We start from the raw sequence: 15,416 nt of genomic DNA, 5'->3' as shown, positions 1-15,416 counted from the left end.
CACAAGCCCTCTGTGACGATGTCCACATTGCATGTTCTCTACTCCAGGCTAATCGCTGCCGACAGTGAGTTGCCGTGAGCGGAACACATCTGACAGGCCTGCGAGCATATAGACCAATATCTCCCAAACGTCTGTACACGGTTTGCCTTGAAACTGTGGTACCCGTGGCTGCAGATAGCTGACGAGACAGGTCGGATGCTGTGCTCCGTCTGCTTCTTTTGGCAGTGACTGCCAAATACCGGTCTTCATTCGGCGTTGTAACTCGGGGGCGAACTGTACTGTAAGACATTTCCGTTATCTTGGAATCGTTGCCAAAGCCTAGAGATGACACTTTGGGCAATTCCAAGTTCCTCGGATACTTCCATCTGAGTACGCCCACATTCCAGGCGGCCGATAATTCTACCACGTAAAAAATCATCCACATGCGTCCACTGTGTCATAACTATTCGCTTATGGCACTGAGCGCCTTACAGAACTCTTGTGAACAATTTTACTTCTTTGCCACCATTTCTTATATACTCCCTCTTACACTCTCGTCATTGTGACGTACTATCGGCATCATCTGGTGACTTCTTGAAATTTGCATATCATTCTTGCAGATGTGTGTGATAATTCTACAGGTGAAATTTTTACTTTAGATTTCGATTTCCGTGTGATTCTGAATTATCCTTAATTTATGGCCATGAGTGTATATATATACATATGATAATCGATTAAATTCATACAAGCTTTAAAAAATTTTGAAATTTAAAATTTAATTTTGAAATTTATTTTAAATAAGATTAAGTACTTACTTAAGATTAACTAAATTACTTTCGCTTTATTTCATGAACTCAACAGTTTCCTTTATATATATTTTGAATTATTTTTTGTTCAATTACATTGTTGTCATGGTATTTTATCATGCGCGTAAGCTGTTTTTAATGCATTTTTTTGAAAATTTACAAAAAATTAAGTATCAGAGCTATGTAAAACTTTATAATGTCATAGGATAGCGTATACAATAAAAAATATGTGTGAAAAATTTGAAATATATAAACCCCCCCCCCAATAGTTATATATATATATATATATATATATATATATATATATATATATATATATATATATATATATATATATAGTATTTTTAATGATATTTCTATTAGATCAAAGTTAGAAAGAACAACGTTAAAAGGTCGGAGGCCCCTTAAGTGTTGAAGTAGCAGCAATCGCAATAGGTTGTATTTTTTTGTAGGCAAACATTTACGTGTTCTGATGAAGACAACTTCACACTCATTCAGTCAAACTCGGTTACAACGAAACTGAAGATTACGGGGGTTTTGGATGTGTTGTAACAACCGGGATTGTCGTTTTCGAGACTTTTTTTGAAGAAAAATGTGATCAGATGCAATCAGGTGCTGTGCAAGAAGCTGTTATTTCATTATGATTATGGTCAATGCCATGTTAACGCATGGGCCCATCTGGCATCATCAAAAAAAGAGGGAGGTGGGGGTCTCACAAAAATTAGATCTGGAGATTTTTTAGAGTAAGCGTGCTAATTTGCCAGGTAGGACCTCTGGAAAATCACTTAGTTCATGATACTCTTATGATGGCGGATTATGGTGACCATATTTGATCGAGAGAAAATGGGAAATTGGGGTCATAAATAAGTGACACCACCAATTGTCGACAAAAATGTTACCAACTATCAGAGAAATCGCTAAATATGGCTAACGAATAATTTCTTTCGAGAAATGCAGTACTAGAAAATATGCAGTGATTTAAAATGCATTTCTAGGTAAAAAAATTAACACGCCAAATAAGTGAGATGAGAATATTTATAGTCATATTCATTTTACACAATTTGTAAATTTGCAATATATCTCTATTTCTCATTCTAGTACAGATTGAAATTACAGTAAACCTCGTGCAAGAAAACCAGGAAAAAATGGGATATTTTTGAAATGGAAAATGTCGGGAAGGGGAAATTACAATAGTGTTCCGTATACGGGTCATGTTAATTAGGAGCACGTCGAGCACCAAACTTCTTTTAAAAAACTAAAAATCTTTTTCCGCATTGTTTGGTATCAAAAATGCCATAAAACGACAAAAAATGTGTGGTTACATGGCGTTTTCATCGCCGTTATAAGCAAGGTTCATTTAAATTATTGTCTCTGAGAATCAGTCCAGACCGCCAATTAGTGACGTTATAGAACAAGTGTCATTACAACCGAGGTCGTCATAACTAAGTTTGACTGTATTTACTATATCTTTGGTCATCTCCGTATACGTTTTTTACTGTGTAAATGTGTTTAATGTATCTTTTATACAATTCTCTAATCCGAAAACTTTACCGATAAAAATAAATAAAAAATCAATCAAGTTTTCAAAATACAAAATTTACGTTACTTCATCATAAAAATTACATGCATAATTCCAATATTAGAACTATCCAGCAATCCAGAATAAAAGTTGAATAAAATGCCGTCTCTATTCTTGATAAGAATTAACCTAACTTACCATATGCTGAAAAGTCACTAGCAACTCCGAGCAGAACACATAAATCTAATCAGAGAGCGATTCCTCCTGCTTGCTGCAGTAGCAGTGTATGTGAATTGCATATCTGACGTAAAACCTATGCTTAGAGACTAATACATCCCTGAACGTCATCCATCAATCGCTCTTAATCACTCCGGTTCTCGGCTGATTATCGCTAATAGTTATGCTGATCATCATCATCTAACTGGCAGTTCATTTTGTTAGAAAAGTTAAGGGTCAAGGAATCGTATTAGCATCCGGTAATAGCTACGATTAGAGGGCGCACGAGAATAACGTTCAGAGCGACAAAAAAAAAAAGAACCAAGTAATGCTAAGAAATCAAATTGTTAGGATACTTTACTACTCAAGCCATGCAATAAACTACCACACGGAACATTGGAAATAAAAGATGAAGACACACGTTTAATCCTTATACAAATGCAAATACAAGGCCACAACAGGCAAAATGCCCAACGAGGTGGCTGAGAAAAAGATGCCCATAACACATATGGATGTCATATATTTCAAAAATAATTAACTGCACTCATTATCTACAGGGTGATTCTAAATTCGTGGGGCAAACTTTAAGAGGTGGTAAAAAACACCGAAACAAGCATTTTTGGTCATAGAACGAGTGGTAGAATCGCAATAGCAAACACGGTACAGTGCATGGAATAAGGAAGAGAGAGTAAAGTCTCCAGTGGTGTAGATAGTAGCATGCTTGCCCGGAAGACACGAGGGCCTGGGTTCGAGTACCGATGGAGACCCAAAGCTGCATTAAGAGTAGTAGAGTAGTAACTTTCAAGCGGCTTTGGTGGAGACCAGATGACTTTTTTTCTGAACCTACAGAATAAATCGCCTTCCAACACATTTTTCTGGATCCGCACCTGGCTTGTGATTGTTTGGCAAAGCATGACCTTGTGACCAAAACTGCTTGATTAGGTTTCTTATATTACCTCTTAAAGTTTGTCCCATGAATTTAGAATCACCCTGTAAAACCGATCAACGCGATAACCTAAGTCGTGGTGGAAATTAAATATTCAAAAAAAGTTGTGCACTGCAACCACCTCGAAATGATTATTCTCTCAATAAACATGTTTTAAACATAATTTTTACCTCGAATAAACAAAAAATAAAATGCGTATACGCAATAAAAGTCCGTTATAACGAGTACGGCGTATAACGAGTCATTAGCAAGTGATTGTCAAGTAGCTAATTTGAAGATACAAAATATATCCGGTTATAGCAAGTTGAAAATTAAGAAGCATTCGCAAAACGTCAAAAGACCTCTCAAAAAATTCTAGTTTTTCTCTACTCTTTCTTCTAGAATTGAACATGATGATTCTTATCGTGGCACATGTTCCTCGTAAAAATTACTCTGAAGTACTTAGAACTGAGAATGGATACAGAAAAGTCTAATTGTTCAATAATTTTAATTCCCCCTGCCCCCCTTCTTCCTACTTTCAGGCTTCCCCCCTTTATACACATGGTTCATGTGATGATTTTATTCGACTCTTCCAGTGACTAAACGACCACTAAACTAGAATTTGCAATTTGAAGTTGTTTGCGAATGACTGAACAAATCGTACTAATAACCTCCGATTGGGGGAAAATGTTGACGATTCCATACAGCCATGAAAGTAAGCAGTGAAATAATAATTTAGACTTAATTGTTCAGTTGGTCGACGACGAAATTGCTTTGATAATACAAATACGAAATTCTATGCAAAAATGTCTTAGAAAATTAACTGCTGTGAGACCAAAAATCAATTTCATGAGCAGAGTTCTATTCATTCGTTAATATTAGAACGAAACGATTTATAAATATTAATATTAGAACGAACGAAAAGACGTTTTAATGCTGATAAAGTAGCAATTTTATACAATTTTCTAACCTATCGTTATAACGGTGTTTTACTCTACATTGCGAATAAATTTTTTTTTGAGTAATTAGATGGTTAACAAGGCTAAATGATATATGAGCACACTTTCCGATTTGGACACGGAGTGGCATGGCCCCCACATCCTGCAGCAGGGCTTCTAAGATAGGATCTTCGGCGGGCCCCAAAATCCACTTCTTACGGGCCACTACATAGTGAAATTGCAGTGTGAAAAATAAAAAAATGAATACTCCCGGACCAACGGGCTGAAGCCCTGCCAGTTCCAACCTTGTGGGGGTCATGCGGAGAGGGTATTCAAAATGTCATCGTGACTTTTTGCAGACTTCAGTATTTAGAGCTGGGGTTTTCAACATTTCATGCACGCGGGCCAAATTGAAACTTCCCACGAAGAACGCGGGCCACTAGCTCATGTAATTTAGTGATATCTTAGCAGAAGGGGCCAATGGAGTCACGGGTTAAACAGGAACAAATATAATTGCAGACTTTTATTTATTCTGAAATCATTTCTTTTATTAATTATGAATTTTGTGTGTGATTAGTTCTGAAATAATTAAAGTTTTTGTTGAAATTTTAATTGAAAAAAATTTTGTTGAAAACTTTTAATTGAAAAAGTTTTTGATTAATTACGGATTAAATTAATTATTTCTGATTAATTTTGATCTGAAACTGTTTTAAATAATTCTGTAATTATTAAAATGAGTAATTATGAAAAATAATTTTCCTTCTCAATATATCTTGAAATAATTTCTTTCAATTTATGCAATTACTCTTTCATTTATTGTGAAATAATTTCTATCAGAAGTTACGAAATTATTTCTCTCATTGATTTATGTTATTTTTTTCACTGATTCTGAAATTGTTTCAGAAACTCTAAAATTATTTCTTGCAGTTATCCTGAATTTTCATCAATTCTAGAATTATTTCTTTCATTAATTCTAGAATTATTTCTTTCATTAATTCTAGAATTATTTCTTTCATTAATTCTAGAATTATTTCTTTCATTAATTCTATCAATCGTTTTCAATGCCTTCAATCATGATCGGTGGGCCATAACAAAAATCTTCGAGGGCAAAATGTGGCCCGTGGACCATGCGTCGAAGACTCTTGATTTAGAGTTGTGAAAACTACTGCACGAAGTTGATCATTTGAGACATGGAGAATCACTGTTGCACGCCCTACGTTTTGAGAGAGAGAGAGATTTTAGTTGTATTTTTATCCGGAGAGCCACGTAGGAAAAAAGTGCTGATTTGAAGTTTCAGACTTAAATTGCGTCTAGAATGAACTAGAGTCAACTTGTTGAGCTACCACAGTCACACACCATAGTTTTTGGTAAGGTTTCAGGTTAGTTTCAGTTTCCTGACACAGTGTAAATTTTTTAATGAAATCTCAACATACTCTCTGCATATATTTGGAAAAAGTCGCCAATTAACTACGCGTTGTACATTAAGTCAATATTTTAATTAGTGCGAGAAGTGATTGCGCCTGTTCTTTCAAATATATTTTATTAAGAATATATTTTTTCTCGGCATGTTATAATTTATTTCATACAACCGTGAAAACATTTTGCCATCTTCACCCGAAACATCTTCTAAATAATTATTTAACAGCGAGAAGTTTTTAATTATTCGCTAAAAATGAGTACGATATTTCGAAAATGCTGTACGCGTGTTCAGATTCTTGGTTTCCTTTGAAGAAATTGCGTTGTCTTTCTTCTTGCACGAAATAAATAAAGCATGAATGCATGCATCTTCTTTGTCATTAAATTGTAATTGCCATAACACGTACGCTGAAATGGTTTTTTTAATTGACGAACGAATTTCATTCACTTAAAAGAAAAAATGTATGAAGATGTCTTTTTCGAACAAGGCCAAAACTTGATTTATTCTTACATTCGTTTATTTCCAAAATTCCAAAATATTTCACTTTGATAGATTAATACATTTTCGATTGTTCAGATCTTGCGTATAGAGTTTATAAGTGACTGATCAATTATACATAGATTTTAAGAACTTTATGAAACCATCAACCTGACTCCTTTAAATACTTTGATTCAATCTCATTCATTTCAATGCAAAAAACGTGGAATTAAAATTCATACATTAATAGACCAACTGTGTATTAGAAAAACAACGTTAAGGCAGATACCACACAAGCGTTAATTGCACGTAGGGGATTTTCGGCGAAAGGTCCGCACATATCCGCACCGTGCCAGGACCGTAGCTCGGGCGTCAGTTGGCCGTGGCTCGGCTCGTTCCTCTTCAGACCACACCTTTCCGTGTGTTGCCCGTGTCCCTGCCGTATGCTGACTACGAAGCTGTGTCGATTGCTTCAAGTCTTTAACGCAGTCGGTTCGGTGTAATCAAAATGTTCAGTAAATTAATTAACAAGAGTGATTTGGATATAATAACCCTAGCGTAAATTAACAATAATTAATTGTTCTAAACATTTCTGTAAATAATCTATGCATGTATATAAATTTTTTATCTGTCTGTATATGTGTGTGTGCATATGTTTTTTATAGAAATTTTAATTTTTTTATTTTGGATTGATCTCCGATAGATTCTTTGTATGTGACAAACCCGCAGAAAAGGATAGGATCTTTAAATGCAGCTGAAAATAAAAAGACGGCCATTTGCTTAGTTTGACTATATGCATTCTTGTTTATAGTTTGGAGAGAGGAGATTATTTACGAAATTAAAACAATCTGTGGGGGAGAATGGTACTCTCTTCCTCCCCTACACACTCGTTTTTTTTTATTCAGAGTCAACGGCCATCATAAATATAATCATCTGTAGGGGCAGGTGGTGTCAAATTCCGATAACACCTCGGAGAAGTGTATCTCAGCTCAGCAGGAGCATATTGTACGAAAGAGCGCGCATATCTTTTACTCTGTATGTGTGTGTGTTCACGGAATCTTCTAAACTGAAAATTGGCTCCTCTGCAGATGGCAAATGGATATTAAAATCATTAACAATTGGGGTGTTTAGTTTGCCGGGGCTTGATTCAATGATAAAGCCTCACCAGTATTCGATAGTAATTTAAAGCACTCATTGCCAAAGTCCCAGTCGCTGAAACACCTTTGTCAGATATTTAGCACAAAGGTGCTCGACTTTTTGGAAGGTGTGGGCCACTTCATTGTTTTGAAATATTTCGCGGGTTTCTTAAGTTATCCAGAAATGAGTCTCGATCCTCCAAAATTACCTAAAAAGAAGTGGCACGTGCCGCGGGCCACTCGAGAGATCTGGAAATGTGCCACTAACCACTCAAATAGGATAATCTGCAAATGTATCACGATCCACTTAAGTGAACTGGAGGTGTGCCGTTAGTCGCTCAAGTGATTTTGAAATGTGCTTGAGACCACTCGGGAGCCTTGTTTTGTTTTTTGTTGTCACGGGCCACATCAAATGCTTCCGAGGGCCGCATTTGGAGCACAGGACATGGGTTAAGCATTTATGGCTTAACATGTTGCGTCTGATGTGAGTACCAAATTTAAAATGTCTCATATATTTTCCCATAAGAAAAAACCCAAAAATTTTCGAACCGTTTTCTATTTATATATATAATTTATGTTAAAACCAAAACAATGATTCATTTATAGAGCATCGGAAATTAAACCCAGTTAGTTTTCCAAGTTTACATTATTATTTTAACAAAAATCTCCCCGGCAAAATTTCGTTATATGCTATGTGAAACATAATTTTAAACTTTGTTTTCCCATCAAAGTTGTGAAAATGTTTATCCATATGTTTTCTACATATTACGCTAGTACCACAGACGCGGGGCCAGGTGCGTCTAAACAATTTCGGGGTACGAAAAATGTTTAGGACACCCCCTCTCTTTAACAAGATTTCATATATTTTGTGGGAAGAGGGAATCGCCATACTGAATATACACGAACGCTAAGAAATACCCCCGTACAAAAAAAAATAATAACTACACAAATGTGAATTAACACAAAAATTAATGGAGGTAATTTTAAACTAATGTGAGAAACCGTTTCCGAAATTAAGGAAAACTTTAGAATCGATGGATTAAAAATAATTGAAAGAAATAATTCCAGAACTATTGAAAATTCAGAATTAATAAAAGAAATAATGCAGAAATTGATTGAAATCAAGAAATAAATGGAATTAATAATTCAGCAATTGATGAAAATTGAGAAGCGACATAAAATAAACGAGCGCTCTCTCCTCTTTTATAAAAAAATCTGCGCTCTCTCTCTCTCCCGAGCCCGCACCGTCACCGTAAAAATATAAAATAAACTCGTTGGTGACGGTGCGGACGCGGTGCGGTGACGGTGCTCGGCTACGGTGCGGATATGTGTGAACGGCTGCATTGCTTAGCAAAGAATTATTCTTTGACCGTGTGGTGACCTACACTCGACCGACGCACGTGTCGGGCACGGTGCGGATATGTGTGTCCAGACCTGAATAAACGAGAGTTGCCCGACCATCACGGATGGCAAAAATCACGCAGCACTTCACGGACGAAAAGTTTCTGCTATGAAACCTTTTCGGATCATGTGATATTTCCCTCTTTCTCTGAGGGACATACATACCGTATCCAAGGCAACCAACATGGCGACTTCCTCCGCAGCTCACGAAAGATTGAAAGAAGAAATATAAATTAAAGAAATGCAGAAATGAAATAGATTTTTTTCATCGATGCTTGCTAAATACTTCGATTTTCTTTTTTTTTGAAGTTCAAGTTGTTTATCTGTCTGTCCAATTATCTCAATTGCTGCGGAATTATTTGAATGTAATTTATGAGCCATTATTATGATGTTTAAAACAACTTAACTTATATATGAATACGGGATTCATCTGAATAGGAATGGGGTATAGGAGGTTTACTATAGGCTCAGGTCAGGTTATCTACTCCCAGACCACGTAGACGGGAAGGTGGGTTAGTTATTGTTAATAATAACAGTATGAACGCGGTGATTTACCCAATTCTGACTTGGATGGCTTCTCGATTGACACAAAATCACAGGAAAAATTAAAACGTGTGCTAATAAATGCACATGGATCTTATAGCCATTACAGAATCTTGGGCAAACGATGGGGATGAATCTTTCTTACACATATGAGTATACGATACTTTTTTGAGAAATAGATCTAATAGGAAAGGGGGTGGAGTGTTGATATACGTGAAATCATGTTTGAAGGCTAGAGAGTGTAACGTGCAGAAAAGTGATATTGAAACTATATGTGTTGAGTTTGAAAACAAAAGACGTCATAAACTTATTGTAGGGGTTTGTTATAATCCACCGAATAGGGATCCTAACTATATCGTCAAACTTCACGATGAAATATCCTACATGTGCAAGCATAAGAGGGTTGTCATATTAGGGGATTTCAATTATCCTGTTATCTGTTGGGGGAAATTTTCAGCTACACATCAATATGAAAGAGACTTTCTTGAGTTGGTGCTCGATAATTTTTTATACCAGCATGTATCAGAAGCCACGAGGGGTACTGCTATTTTGGATTTAGTTCTCACTAGTTCCGAGGACCTTGTTGAACATGTTTCCGTGGGGACGAGTTTTCTTCCAGTGATCATCGTGTCGTCAGTTTTTTTATGTAACTTTTCTTCGGGTAAGGTTGATAACAAAAGATTAGTTACTTGTTTTCGGCGAACTAACTTTGATGTTTTGAGAGAACGATTAAAAGTGGACGATGTGACCTGTCATTGTTTACTGATAAAAGAAGAGCGTTGAAGAAAGCGATAAGGGATAGTAAAAAAGAAGTTGAATCTAGGATGGTAGATAATATTGGCCATGTCCCAAAATCATTTTTAGGTACGTCAATAATGGATTGAAGCCCCCCCCCCCTCACGATAGGAAGGTCTAGGGTAGAGAACAATGTAGGCAAGTGTAGTGCTTTCAATAGGGTTGTTAATAAATGGAATAGCTTACCCCCGGAGGTAGTAAATTGTAACACAATTGACACGTTTAAATAAAAATACGATGAACATGTTGGGGTAAATCGAGAAGCTATCCCTACTTAGAATAAGACAACTATAAGTATTCTTTATGGGCATTGTATAATATTTCATCATGTATATATATTGTTTATAATTGCATTTTTAATTGGATTGCTGTATTTTTGTGTGTGTGTGAAATATATGACATATATATTTGTTATGGGCATCATTTCTTCAGCCACCTCGTCGGTCATTTTGCCTCTTGTGGTGTAGTATTTGTATTTGAATTGATGTAGTTGAGTATTAAAAGGTAATAAGGAGACATAAAAAAAACCTTCAATTTTCATACTCAATGTAAATCAATGTACTCGATACAAATATAAAATTGAAATCAATGTTATTGCATATATATCCAACTAAAAAGTAGGCCCGGATAATTATTTCATATTTAATTTTCTCGGTTTCGTATCTCTAAGCAAACTTAGTGTTTCGAAAATAAAGAATTCGATTCAGTTTTTAAAATTATTGATTTGGTGGAAATCCCACTAAATTTCCGCATTTCTACAGTAAATTCGGCAGTTTTTAACATTGATCTCTATGGGGATCATCCTGTGCCTGTTGCTGAACAACTTGATCCCTCGATCAAGCTGTTTTCTCGTCTTCTAGCAAAGTCTGACTTCTTGTAGAAATTTTCCAAACTAAACTTGTTCATATAAAAATCATTATTTGTTTCCTTCTACTTCGAATTATCCGGAAAATTCGAAAAAAATTCGAAATAAACAAGAAATTTCAACATTAAATTAGGCCGGGATTACACTATAAAATTTTGATGGTTTGATAGATAAAGTTTTCTTTTACAAAACTTGAAAGAAACAACCAATAAGCCTATTGGTTACATTCGCTCGAATGTAACCGATACGCTTATTGGCTGCATTTTTCAAGTTTTATAAAAGAAATTTTCTAAAACTTTTATAGTGTAATCTTGGCCTTAAACTAAGACATCCATAATATTTTTGAGCAGTGTATTATATAGTATGAATTATTAGTTTTTTTTCTCGGGATACGTATATGATTTATATTAAGTTACTGTATTTTGGTTATATTTGACATCCATACACATATTTTTATGGGTATCTTTTCAGCCACCTCGTTAGGTATTTTGCTTATTGTGGCCTTTCTGTATGTATTTGTATTTGAATTAACCAAGTTCTACTGTACTTATAATTAAACTTATAAAATGACGCCATTTGATGAATGTTTCCAATAGAACATACGATAACTTGTCTATCAAGACGCGAAACATTTCCAAAAATGTGTGATGTTATGTCTAAAAAGACAATTGCAACAAAATAATTTGTTAGAAGACACGCGGCTTCTCATCTTCTGCTGATTTGACAAACGCAATCAGCCAGTGGGAAGAAAACGAACAAAAACAAATTGCAGAATCAAGCAGAAACATAACACCTCGTTTAATAGGAATGTCGCTTTACGTTATATGCTTGTAGTTTAAATCATGCGATTCACCACGTTATCGGTTTGTCTAGTTCACATTTGCGAGACCAACAAGCGGTTACCAATTACACAGTTCGCTGCAAGTGCCCTGACAATTAGCTGAGACAAGCACAACACGAGATGGGGGTTTGGGCGCTTTTCCTCCTTGTTTGATGGGTATGTACTTGAATTTTCTCCTATTAGCACATGTATCGAGATTAACAAAAAAAACATTACAAATGTTTTTGCCACTTTCGATGGTTGGACAAAATCTAAAAAAAATCCAACAACGTCGAATATTTTTTTCGGAAAAAACTATCATTTTTCAACAAAAGCACGGAAAGAAAATGACACCTAGCGATTTAGTATTTTTGGACACAATTGATATCATTGTATTTCGAAATGTATGGTTCATGGTTTGAATTAATGGAAGACCATCTTTCACTTTCTTTTGAAGCAAACAGCAATAAAAATCGATTTAGTCCGTGATATATTTTCAGTGAAAATATCTTATGTTTAGGGATTCCTTTTTTTTTCTAGATAAATGCAAAATCGACGAGAAGGGCTTGGTTTTTTTACATCTGGTAATCTAAAGCCTATACTCTTTCAAAAGAAAACGATGTAAGGTCAGATATTGTACAATTGCACATCAAGGGTGCTCAACTTTATGGAGAGTCCGGGCCATTTCATTTATCTCAAAATGTGTCAACTTAAGTGATATAGGAATGTGCCACGTGGGTCACTTAAGTGATATGGAAATGCACCCGGGTCAATTAAGATAAAATCTTAATCTATAAATGTATTTCGGGTCACTTAGGAGATCTGTAAATGTATTTCGGGTCACTTAGGTGATCTGCAAATATGCCATAGGTCACTTGAATGATCTGGGAATGTGCCGCTGACCACTTAATCGAAGTGCACATGCTGGTGTTAAATGTATAATGTGCCACTTTTTTTTCAAGGGTGCTCAGTGATCTGTGTAGTGATCCGTAAGTGATTTGTAAAAGTGCCCCAGGTCGCTTAAGTAAACTGTCAATGTGCTTCAGGTCACTATAGTGATCTGTAATTGTGTCGCGGGTGACTCTGATGTGGAATGGCACCCCAGGTCAGGGGCTGATCTAGAGCTCATTGTCCCGTATTTTCCGGGACAGTCACGGTTTTCTCTCTGTCCCGAATTTTTTTGAAGAAAATGCGAAAGTTTTTTCGTTTTTAGTCGAAGTTTTCTTAATTTTGTTCTTTAATCAAAAACATTGATATCAATGTTGGTATCATTGACATTGGTATCATTGATACAAGTAATTTTCAACGAATTTGTATATTAGATGCAATACTATCATATTCGCATTTCGCCCGATCACCCCCCCCCCCCATAGATATGCGCCTGCCCTAGGTCCCCCTAAAGTAACTGAAAATGCATTTTAAGAAGAGCATTTTAGTGGAAAACATATTAGCACACACATATATATATATATGATGCCTGCCAGCAGTTTATATTAAAATATTTTGAAAATATTTCTAGTACAGGGTAGAACAAAAACTTGAACAATTAGACACCGAAAATTCATAGTATTTGAAAATTAGAAATATTGAAAAAGCGCTTTTTGGAAAATTTACGTGCACTAACTCCCTTAATTGAAGTGAAAATGTGCCGCGAGTCACTTGAATTACCTGGAACAGCGTCAAATGACCTTTATCTGTAAATGTGCCGCGGGTCACTTAAGTGATCTGAGAATGTGCTTAGTTCATTTTTTTTTCACAAAATTGGGTTTGAGGTCTCGGGCCACATCAGATGACTCCGAGGGCCACATTTGGCCCGCTGGCCATGGGTCGAGCATCGATGTTGTACAAGATGATTCTGAGAAAAAAAATTTAATTATTTCATGTGATTGTTTTATCGAATTTCAACAATTTGAATGAATTGAAAAAAAATTAATAATGAAATTTTTTTTTGAATTAAAGTGACTTTTCTAACAGACAATTTGAGTTTTCCCTTTACTAACGTGAATTCGACGTATAGAAAACCGATTGCACTGCATTATATATAAGGACAAATATTTTGTGAAGTGAAATAAAACTCCAATGGATGCACAGAATCATAAAAAAAAATTGATTTAAGATATTTTGGAATTTCTTCAAATGTAATTGTTACGTTCTTCCAGTAAAATCGAATTATTTGTAACTTTTCTTTGAAATTTCGTTATTGATAGGATTGGATGAGAACGGATGAGAGAACTCTGCGTTCAAACAATTTTACTGAAATTCAAAGAAAAAAACTGCAACTAACGAGGTCGTTGCTGTGAAAGTTGGAGCTGTTTTTTTAAGAACCAATTCGTTTCGACAAACGCTCTCCAGAGTACGATTTGCTTGCCTAACACGGAGGCCATTGAAAGAAGTCCTTGGTTTTCAAGACGTCCAATCATTTTTTCAAATACATGCATATATGTATCTAGTACAAATATTTATTTTTTCTGAATCTCAAATATCAACTATAACGCGATATCTATTCAAAAAGAAGGAAAAAACCCATCTCAGACAAGTTTGCTGCATTTTTTGCTATAGAGTGAAAAGGGTTACATCGGCATAAAGTACATATGGTATATGTATAAGTTCAAACGAATCTCTTCGTCTAGTTTTTAGTACAAAGTTGAACCTCTCGATTTCCCCCCCCCCAAAAGCGACATATTTTTATATATTGGTTTATACCATACAGTTGATTTTTCTACAACGGGAAAAAGTTTTCAATAATAATAATAATAATTTTTCTTTCAACCGAATTTTTCTTAGTGAAGTCATTTCTATTTATTTTTACAGAAAATGAATGAATGCGTTCCTGGCAGCAGAAAAATTTTTCTTTTCAAAAGAGATTATATATCTTTTGAAAATTCAATACACATGATAATAAAACATTTTTTTCAGATGCAATGTTGTTCACCATCAGATAAAATCAGTCACATATACATACAGGGTGTCCCAAAAAAATTTCATCATCACACTCAATCTTATTCGTTGAGCACATGAAAGTTATTCGAAGTCATCATTCATCATTTAGGTCATACCAACTAAAGGATTCATATTAGAAAATTTTCAAGAAGCATGACCCCTTACTGTATTATTATTATTACTTGTATACAGTGAATCCCACAAAGGAATCCCTGATTTTAAAATGAAATTACTCGGAAACGGTGATCGATAGAAGAATACAACAAGTGGCATGCTTATTTTGAAAGTCGTGAAAGTCTGATAGTTTCAAAATTAGTTACAAATATTGCCGACATGGGCACTGTATGCTGTAATCGCAATTTAGAGTCCGAGAAATAGGCCGTAAATTGTTCTTTGCAAGCAGTCGTTGCAATCACATCACAATACATTCAAAAATGCACCTTTTTCTCTATTTCCTAAATTAATCTTCTCATCCACCAGCTGTTAAAAAACTTTCGTACTACAGGAAGAGTGGCTGAATGAATGAACCTCATGAATGAATGGATGAACGCCAGGGTCTCTGCCACCGGACTTATCCCGTTGCCGAGATCTCTTCCAGCCCAGCTTCGTGGCAGAGTCTGGAACAAAGTGAGTGCACCT

At 35.4% G+C, this 15,416-nt stretch overlaps 1 protein-coding gene across 1 annotated transcript in view; it reads right to left on the bottom strand.

The window, feature by feature from the left end:
• The window catches only part of LOC149067657 (glycerophosphocholine cholinephosphodiesterase ENPP6-like), a 406,701-nt gene that overhangs the window by 29,565 nt on the left and 361,720 nt on the right, over positions 1–15,416 (bottom strand). The window lies entirely within an intron of this gene.

This window comes from Pholcus phalangioides, unplaced genomic scaffold (genome assembly GCF_987345545.1).
Source record: "Pholcus phalangioides strain wild (caught in Gottingen) unplaced genomic scaffold, Ppha-v1.0 ptg000029l_1, whole genome shotgun sequence".
NCBI lineage: Eukaryota > Metazoa > Arthropoda > Arachnida > Araneae > Pholcidae > Pholcus > Pholcus phalangioides.
The sequence above is the reverse complement of the archived record's forward strand: the minus strand, read 5'-3'. Positions and strand labels throughout refer to the sequence as shown.